Below are 7,500 nucleotides of genomic sequence, written 5' to 3' on the forward strand. Positions count from 1 at the left end.
CACTTCCGGCACCCTTGCTCATTATCCTATCACCTTGTCAATTAATCACGTGTCCACGTAACAAGTCATTTATCATTTGGCTGGGTTGCCTAGTAGTCTTTTTCATCCACATAATCTACACTTTGTCTGCTTTACTTAAATCTTTTTGTTTGCCGGTTTGTCTAAGTATCTATAGCCATCTACCTATCTCTGTCTGTTTATCGATCTTTAAATCTATCTGTCCATATAGCTATCTATCTACGTTTGTCTGTTGGCCTGTCTGTGAACCCCTCCCATAGGCTGTATTATCGTTGTTTGGTTAAAGAGATTCCTTGCCATCTATGACAGTTTATTTCGTCATATCCCTCACCCTGCCTCACCCTGTCTCACCCTACCGCCCCTGCCTCACCTACCTCCCCTGTCACCCTACCACCCCTGCCTCACCCTTCCACTCCTTCCTCACCCTACCACCCCTGCCTCACCTTGCCACCCCTGCCTCACCTTGCCACCCCTGCCTCACTTGCCACCCCTGCCTCACCCTGCCTCCCCTGCTATACCCCTCCATCCTCTCTCTTGGATCATCACTTCCCCTGCATTAAAGTCTCCATTTCGGCTTTAATTTAACTTAATATTTTTACAGTTAGCTTTAGCTGTGTATAAACTTAGCTGAGTTACCCGTAGTGATGCCCAGTAGACACAGAAAAACATAATAGTCCGTATTCTCGTCGGTTAGGGTAGCTCCCTAACACCTTTTCCTAAGCGACTTATTTTGCTTATTACACCTTCCGCTCATTCCGTGATACAAAAATAGTTAATTCCAGTACCGGTATCGCCAAACTCTGCAGAGATAATGTGGGAATGGATATTAACCAGCCGTATCCAAAAAAGTAAAATAAAAATAAAATAACTCGCTAAGGAATAGGTGCTAGGGAGCGACCTTCCCCGACGAGAATAAGTGCCAATAACAAACAGTTGTGTGAGGTTAATAACACCCATTCCTTCCTTGACACATCCTTTACTAATACAGGACAGGTAAACAGCCTTATAGCACAGTGGCCAGGTGTGTATGACCCGGATAGCACACTTTACACACACACACACACACACACACACACACACACACACACACACACACACACACACACACACACACACACACACACACAGAGTCTAGATTAGATGAGAGTAAAGATGTTATCTCTGTAGACAAACGAGGATCAGGTGCATCACAAAAGGTGAACGGGGGGGAGGGGGAGGGGGATAGAGGGGAGGGAAGAGGGGGAGTGGGAGAAAGAAGAAAGGGAAGAGAAGAGTGGGAGCGAGAGGGAAAGTGAATAATTCTCTCTCTCTCTCTCTCTCTCTCTCTCTCTCTCTCTCTCTCTCATTTTACCTACTTTCCCACCACCTACCTGCCATCACCTGCCCACACCTTCCACCTGTCTGCCATAAAAGGCTGTTTTAATTTCGCTAATCAAGTAATTTCTGTCTTTACTATAATAAACTTGGACTTTCACCTCTCACCCCCTTTCTCATTCCCCCCACTCCCTCCCCACCCCCTTCCCTCCACCTTGCACTCCAGCCCTCTCTCTTCCCCACCCTCTTCCCTCCACCCTGCACCTCAGCCCTCTCTCCTCCCCACCCCCTTCCCTTCACCTTGCACCCCAGCCCTCTCTCCTCCCCACACCCGTCACTCCAACCCCACTCCTCCCCACCCCCGTCCCTCCACCCCCACTCCTCCCCACCCCCTTCCCTCCACCCCTACTCCTCCCCACACCCTTCCCTCCACTCTGCACTCCAGTCCTCTCCCCTCCTTTGTTGGTTCTGGCACCGGTCAGACTCTAAGACAAAGTTTGGTTCTCTCTTTGCCCCTGTTCAGCCGGCAGTGCCCTTGACAACCTGGATGTAAACAGACTACTGCGGGTCGTAAGCCAGGGCAAGACGAGACTCAGCAACACCCTTAATGAGCCTCGTGCTGTCGATAGGTATAAATCTAAGTCCACTTTTACCCTTATGTACTTAATGAGCCTCGTGCTGTCGATAGGTATAAATCTAAGTCCACTTTTACCCTTATGTACTTAATGAGCCTCGTGCTGTCGATAGGTATAAATCTAAGGCCACTTTTACCCTTATGTACTTAATGAGCCTCGTGCTGTCGATAGGTATAAATCTAAGTCCACTTTTACCCTTATGTACTTAATGAGCCTCGTGCTGTCGATAGGTAATACTTAATGAGCCTCGTGCTGTCGATAGGTATAAATCTAAGCCTGTTGTGTTCCCTGTTGTGTCCAGTTCCTTCCCTGATAATCCCTTACCCACTCCTGTGTCACCATCCCACTTCCTTACCCTACAGCCCTCCCTTCATCCCTCTTTCCTCCTTACCCTACAGCCCTCCCTTCATCCCTCTTTCCTCCTTACCCTACAGCCCTCCCTTCATCCCTCTTTCCTCCTTACCCTACAGCCCTCCCTTCATCCCTCTTTCCTCCTTACCCTACAGCCCTCCCTTCATCCCTCTTTCCTCCTTACCCTACAGCCCTCCCTTCATCCCTCTTTCCTCCTTACCCTACAGCCCTCCCTTCATCCCTCTTTCCTCCTTACCCTACAGCCCTCCCTTCATCCCTCTTTCCTCCTCACTCTCCTCCTCCTTCCCCTCAATTACTCACAGTTAAAGTACTTGGTGGTTCCTCCTTCGTTCTTTTTTCACCTGTTTTCTCTCTCCCTTCCTGTAGGCAGAAATATACAGTAGGTCCTGGTAGTGAAGGAGTTAATCTGTGCATCACCCCCACCCCCACCCCTCCACGGAACAGGTAGTGATGAAGACTTTCTACCTGGGTGACTTACTGCTCTCTCTCTCTCTCTCTCTCTCTCTCTCTCTCTCATAAACCAATTTCGTGAAAGGTAGTGAAGAGGGGAGAAGGGAAAATAATATATATATATATATAATATATATATATATATATATATATATATATATATATGAAAAAAGACGAGAAGAGTCTTTGAACAGAAAAGATAGACGTAACAATAATGTTATTCTTAATATTAATGAAGGAAATAGGGGAGTAGATAGATAGGCAGATAGATAATTGACGTGATAGGGAGGAAGCAGGTACAGAAATGAGAGAGAGAGAGAGAGAGAGAATAACAATGATAGGAACTGGAGAGAGAAGAGAGATGGAGAAAAAAAACCCTCCAGTTTTTACCTCTCTCTCACATCCTTCACCTGTGCCCTCGATTACCTTTTTATAAATTTATTTTTAGCTCTCTCGGGTAGTTCTCATCAATTTCTTCGGATGTCTCTCTCTCTCTCTCTCTCTCTCTCTCTCTCTCTCTAGCCATACATCTTCAGTTTTCTGTTTTTCCTTCCATATTTTACTCCTCCTACCCCTCTTTTCCTAATTCCTATCCCCCACCTCCATCCTTCCGTCTCTTTCCCTTGCCTTCCCTCCCTCCCTCGGGTGTCTCTTCCTTCTTTCCATGTACCTTCTTTACCCTATTCCCTCTTTGCCTACCCACCAAAATTCCGCCATCCTGTCTTCCTTTCCTCTTACCTCCACATTTTATCCCTCCACTCCTCTCTTCTCTCCATTTCCTCTTTCTCCTGCCTCCACCTTCCTGTTTCCTCATTTACTTACTTCCATCCTTCCCTTTCCCTTCATTCTTTCCTTCCATTCTTCCTTTCCCTCTATCCTTCCATTTGCTCCTTTCCATCCTTCCATCCCCTCAATTCTTTCACGTCCTCCTTACTTTCCTTCCAATCTTCCTTTCCCTCCACCCTTCCATTTCTTCGTTTTCTCCCCTTCATACTTCTTTTTCCCCCATTCTTCCACTTCCTCCTTTCCTTCTTTCCATCGTTCTTTTTCCCTCATTTTTCCATTTTCTTTCCTTCCATCTGTCCTTCCATTTCCTCCTTTCCTTCCTTCCATTCCCTCCATTTTTCCATTTCCTTTCTTCCACTTCCTCTGTTCCTTCTTTCCATCTTTCTTTTTCCTCCATTTTTCCATTTTCTCCTTTCCTTCCATCCATCCTTCCTTTTCCTCTGTCCATCTGTATCCTCCTTTCCTTCCATCCGTTCCCTCCATTCTTCCATTTCCTTTTCTTCCTTCCATTATTCCATTTTTTCCATCCTTCCATGTCCTCCTTCCCTCCCTCTCTCCCTCCCTCGCCTCAGTCAGCCCTAAAAGTTTTTTTTGTACTCGAGTTATAAAAACCACATAAACGATACCAATATTTTCCCTCCATCCCCGGCCCCCCATATCACACTTACCATAATTACCACTACTAGACTACCACAGCTACTAACTCTGCCACAGCTATCATAAATACCACAAATACCACAGCTCTCATTCACTGTTTTCACTACACTTACCACAACTACCACTACTAGGCTACCACAGCTACTAACTCTACCACAACTATCATAAATACCACAGCCACCACAACTCTCATTCACTGTTTTCACTACACTTACCACAACTACCACTGCTACCACACCCACTACCCTTGGTTCAGCTACAATTCCGACACACCACAACGATCACGTCACCACATTTGCCACACTTACGTCAGTGTGTGTGTGTGTGTGTGTGTGTGTGTGTGTCCAATAAGCAACATTTAGTGTCAGGTCACAAGACACAGCAAATCTTTAAGTGACACCTGCACGCCACCTTAATGTTGTACACTACTTGATCCACACACACACACACACACACACACACACACACACACACACACACACACACACACACACACACAGGCACCAATTATACACCGTCACCCCACCCACTCTATCACCACCAGTGTTTGTTGTGCTGTCTGCCTGGTGTAAACAGCACGTCTGGCCATCCTGTCTGCTGTCTACCGCCTGTCTACACCTCGGGGAACCTGTTTGTGTCTGTCTGTTTGCCCACCATCATGTTTAAACATACTTGGGGTTTCATTCTCTCGGGATTTATCTTGGAAAGATCATTATTACCTCACTTGTAAAATCTGCTTCCAAGAGTTTAGGTGTGCTGAGCCGACTCCGTGCCTTCTTTACCCCTGCACAGTTGTTGACTTTATTCACGGGATTTATTCGCCCCTGTGTGGAGCACAACTCTCATGTGTGGGGAGGCCTCCCACATACAGGTCTTCTCAACAAGTTAGAGTCAAAGGCATTTCATCACATTAACTTTCTTCCCTTTACTGGCTCCCTTACAACTCTGTCTCTTTACCGTACTGCTGCATCTTTATCGCTTTTCTATCGCCACTTAATGATCACTTCTCCTCTGAGCTATCAGCTTGCATCCCTCCACTACTTCGGTGGGCGCGTAGCACCCGTCTAGCAGCAAACTCTCATCCCTCTTCTGTCCAACTCTAATACAGGAGTTGACGGTTACTTCCACTCCTTCATGTATGCAAAAGGTCAACTCTGGATCTGTCTTCCTCTATCTGTATTTCCATTAATCTTTCAAACGCTGTGTGTCCAGGCATCTCGAAATGAACAGATCTTGAATTTGGCTCTATGTTATCTTGTTTTTTTTTTTTTTCCTGGAAGAGAATAATGTTGCGGGCGTCTGGCCTTTGGTTCCTTCTTCCATGCATAAAAAGCTTGGACTACTCACTAGAGTTGGAGGTGGTGGTCAAAGTGGTAAAAAAAGTAACTTGTTGTGTGAAAGGCTGCGGGATCGATCCTACGGTAGGGTAGGAAACTATCTGGTGTCTTGAATGTAGTCAAAATGGACTTAGCTGATTTTTCGCTAAACACATCCACATGTCCTAAAAATACCATCGCAAATACCATAACACCAGTCCTGTGTGAGACAGTCTTTGAATGTGTTCAATGAGGACGGTGGGTATTTGTGCCGAAGTAGTGACATGAGAAGGTGTGTGACTATGTAGGAGGACTGGTGTGCCTCAGGGAATAGAGTGTGTAACCCTCCTGTGTACTGTGTGTTGCCTGTGTACACCTCTGGGAAGTTGTTGGTGTGTGTGTGTGTCTTCACCGTCATGGTGTGTGTGTACACCAGGTGGTTTGTTGTTTACACCGCCATTCCCAAGGGTAATTAAAGAGCTGGCAAGATGCTCGCTTGGTTGGAGAGAGAGAGAGAGAGACTTTATGCGTTCGAGAGTCTGCATGCATGTGTGTGTGTGTGTGTGTGTGTGTGTGTGTGTGTGTGTGTGTGTGTGTGTGTGTTCTCTATCTTGTTTATATTTGCGGGTATGTATTTATCTGATGTGCGTTTGTGAGGATGCATAGTTTTGTGTGTGTGTGTGTGTGTGTGTGTGTGTGTGTGTGTGTGTGTGTGTGTGCCACGCTTGTGAGGCAAGAGAGAAGAGTGTGATGAGGGATGCAGAGAAATGAGGAGAGGGTGGAGAGAGGGTGATGATTGGATGGAGGAGGTTGGTATGAATGAGAAGGGTGGGATGGAATATATAAGAGGGAAGGAGGGAAGTAATAAGGATATAATGTACACTTGGACAGAAGGTTAGGGTAGGTTACAGACAGGACGATGTTGTGAGGTGGACAGAGAGAGTGAAGGAAAAGTGAAAGAACAGGAATATTGATGAGAATCAAGGGAAGAAAATGAAATAGGAATAGCGAGGAAAGGGAAGTGACTGGACCAAGATAGGCCAAAAATTGGTTATATTCATCGATACTGATTTGGCCAAGTTGTGTATTGACGGCAAAGGGAAACTCACACAGATCTGAGGATTTATTCCTGATGTCCCGTAAGGAAAAAACTGAAATTCTTATCTCAGTTTCCCCTTGCCATCAGTGCACAAAAATACGGCATACTATGGTGTGTGTGTGTGTGTGTGTGTGTGTGTGTGTGTGTGTATACTGTGAGAAAGAGAGAGAGGGGGGGGGAGTATATTAATTTGTTTAGTGTATAATCAATGTAGGTCACGTGCAAACCCTGCCTTATGTACACCTGCCTTGTACACCCATTTCATGTACACGCCATTTTGTTCACTGTCTGGTTAGAAAATGTGGCCTTAAGTACAATCCACCTCCTATATATTATTCTGTATTTAGGTACAGTACACTTTACTGTACAATTATGTACTTCACGTTCACTCCACATCATGTGTACTCCACACCATGTGTGCATCAGGCATTTACCGACATGCACCCTGTACGGTCATGTGTACACCCTTTCCATGTACGTCCGTGTGTGCATCCTGTCCCTGTGCACACGTCATCATGTACGCCCCGGTGTGGTGTGGTGAGGGAACAGTAATTAGTGTCAAGTTCAATGTTGTTTTATTTAATAAGACGTATTTACCTGCACCTCCTCCCGCACCCTCACCTGCCGGTAGTAAGGGGGGGGGGAGGAAGGGGGGGAAAGGAAATAACGGATGTAGGAAGGAGAATGAAAGGGTTGGGATAGGGAGAGGAAAGGAAGGAAGAGGGCAGATAACAATAAAGGGAAGAAAAGAGTTGAGTAGGGAAAGATTGAAGGAAAGAGCAATAAGAAGAAGGGAAGGAGGGAGTTGCTGGGGAGAGGAAAGGGAAGGAAAGGAAAGGGAAAGTGAGAGGTT

The sequence above is a fragment of the Coenobita brevimanus genome, chromosome 50 (assembly GCF_032717465.1).
Source record: "Coenobita brevimanus isolate Jiangsu-jjx chromosome 50, ASM3271746v2, whole genome shotgun sequence".
Taxonomy (NCBI): Eukaryota; Metazoa; Arthropoda; class Malacostraca; order Decapoda; family Coenobitidae; genus Coenobita; species Coenobita brevimanus.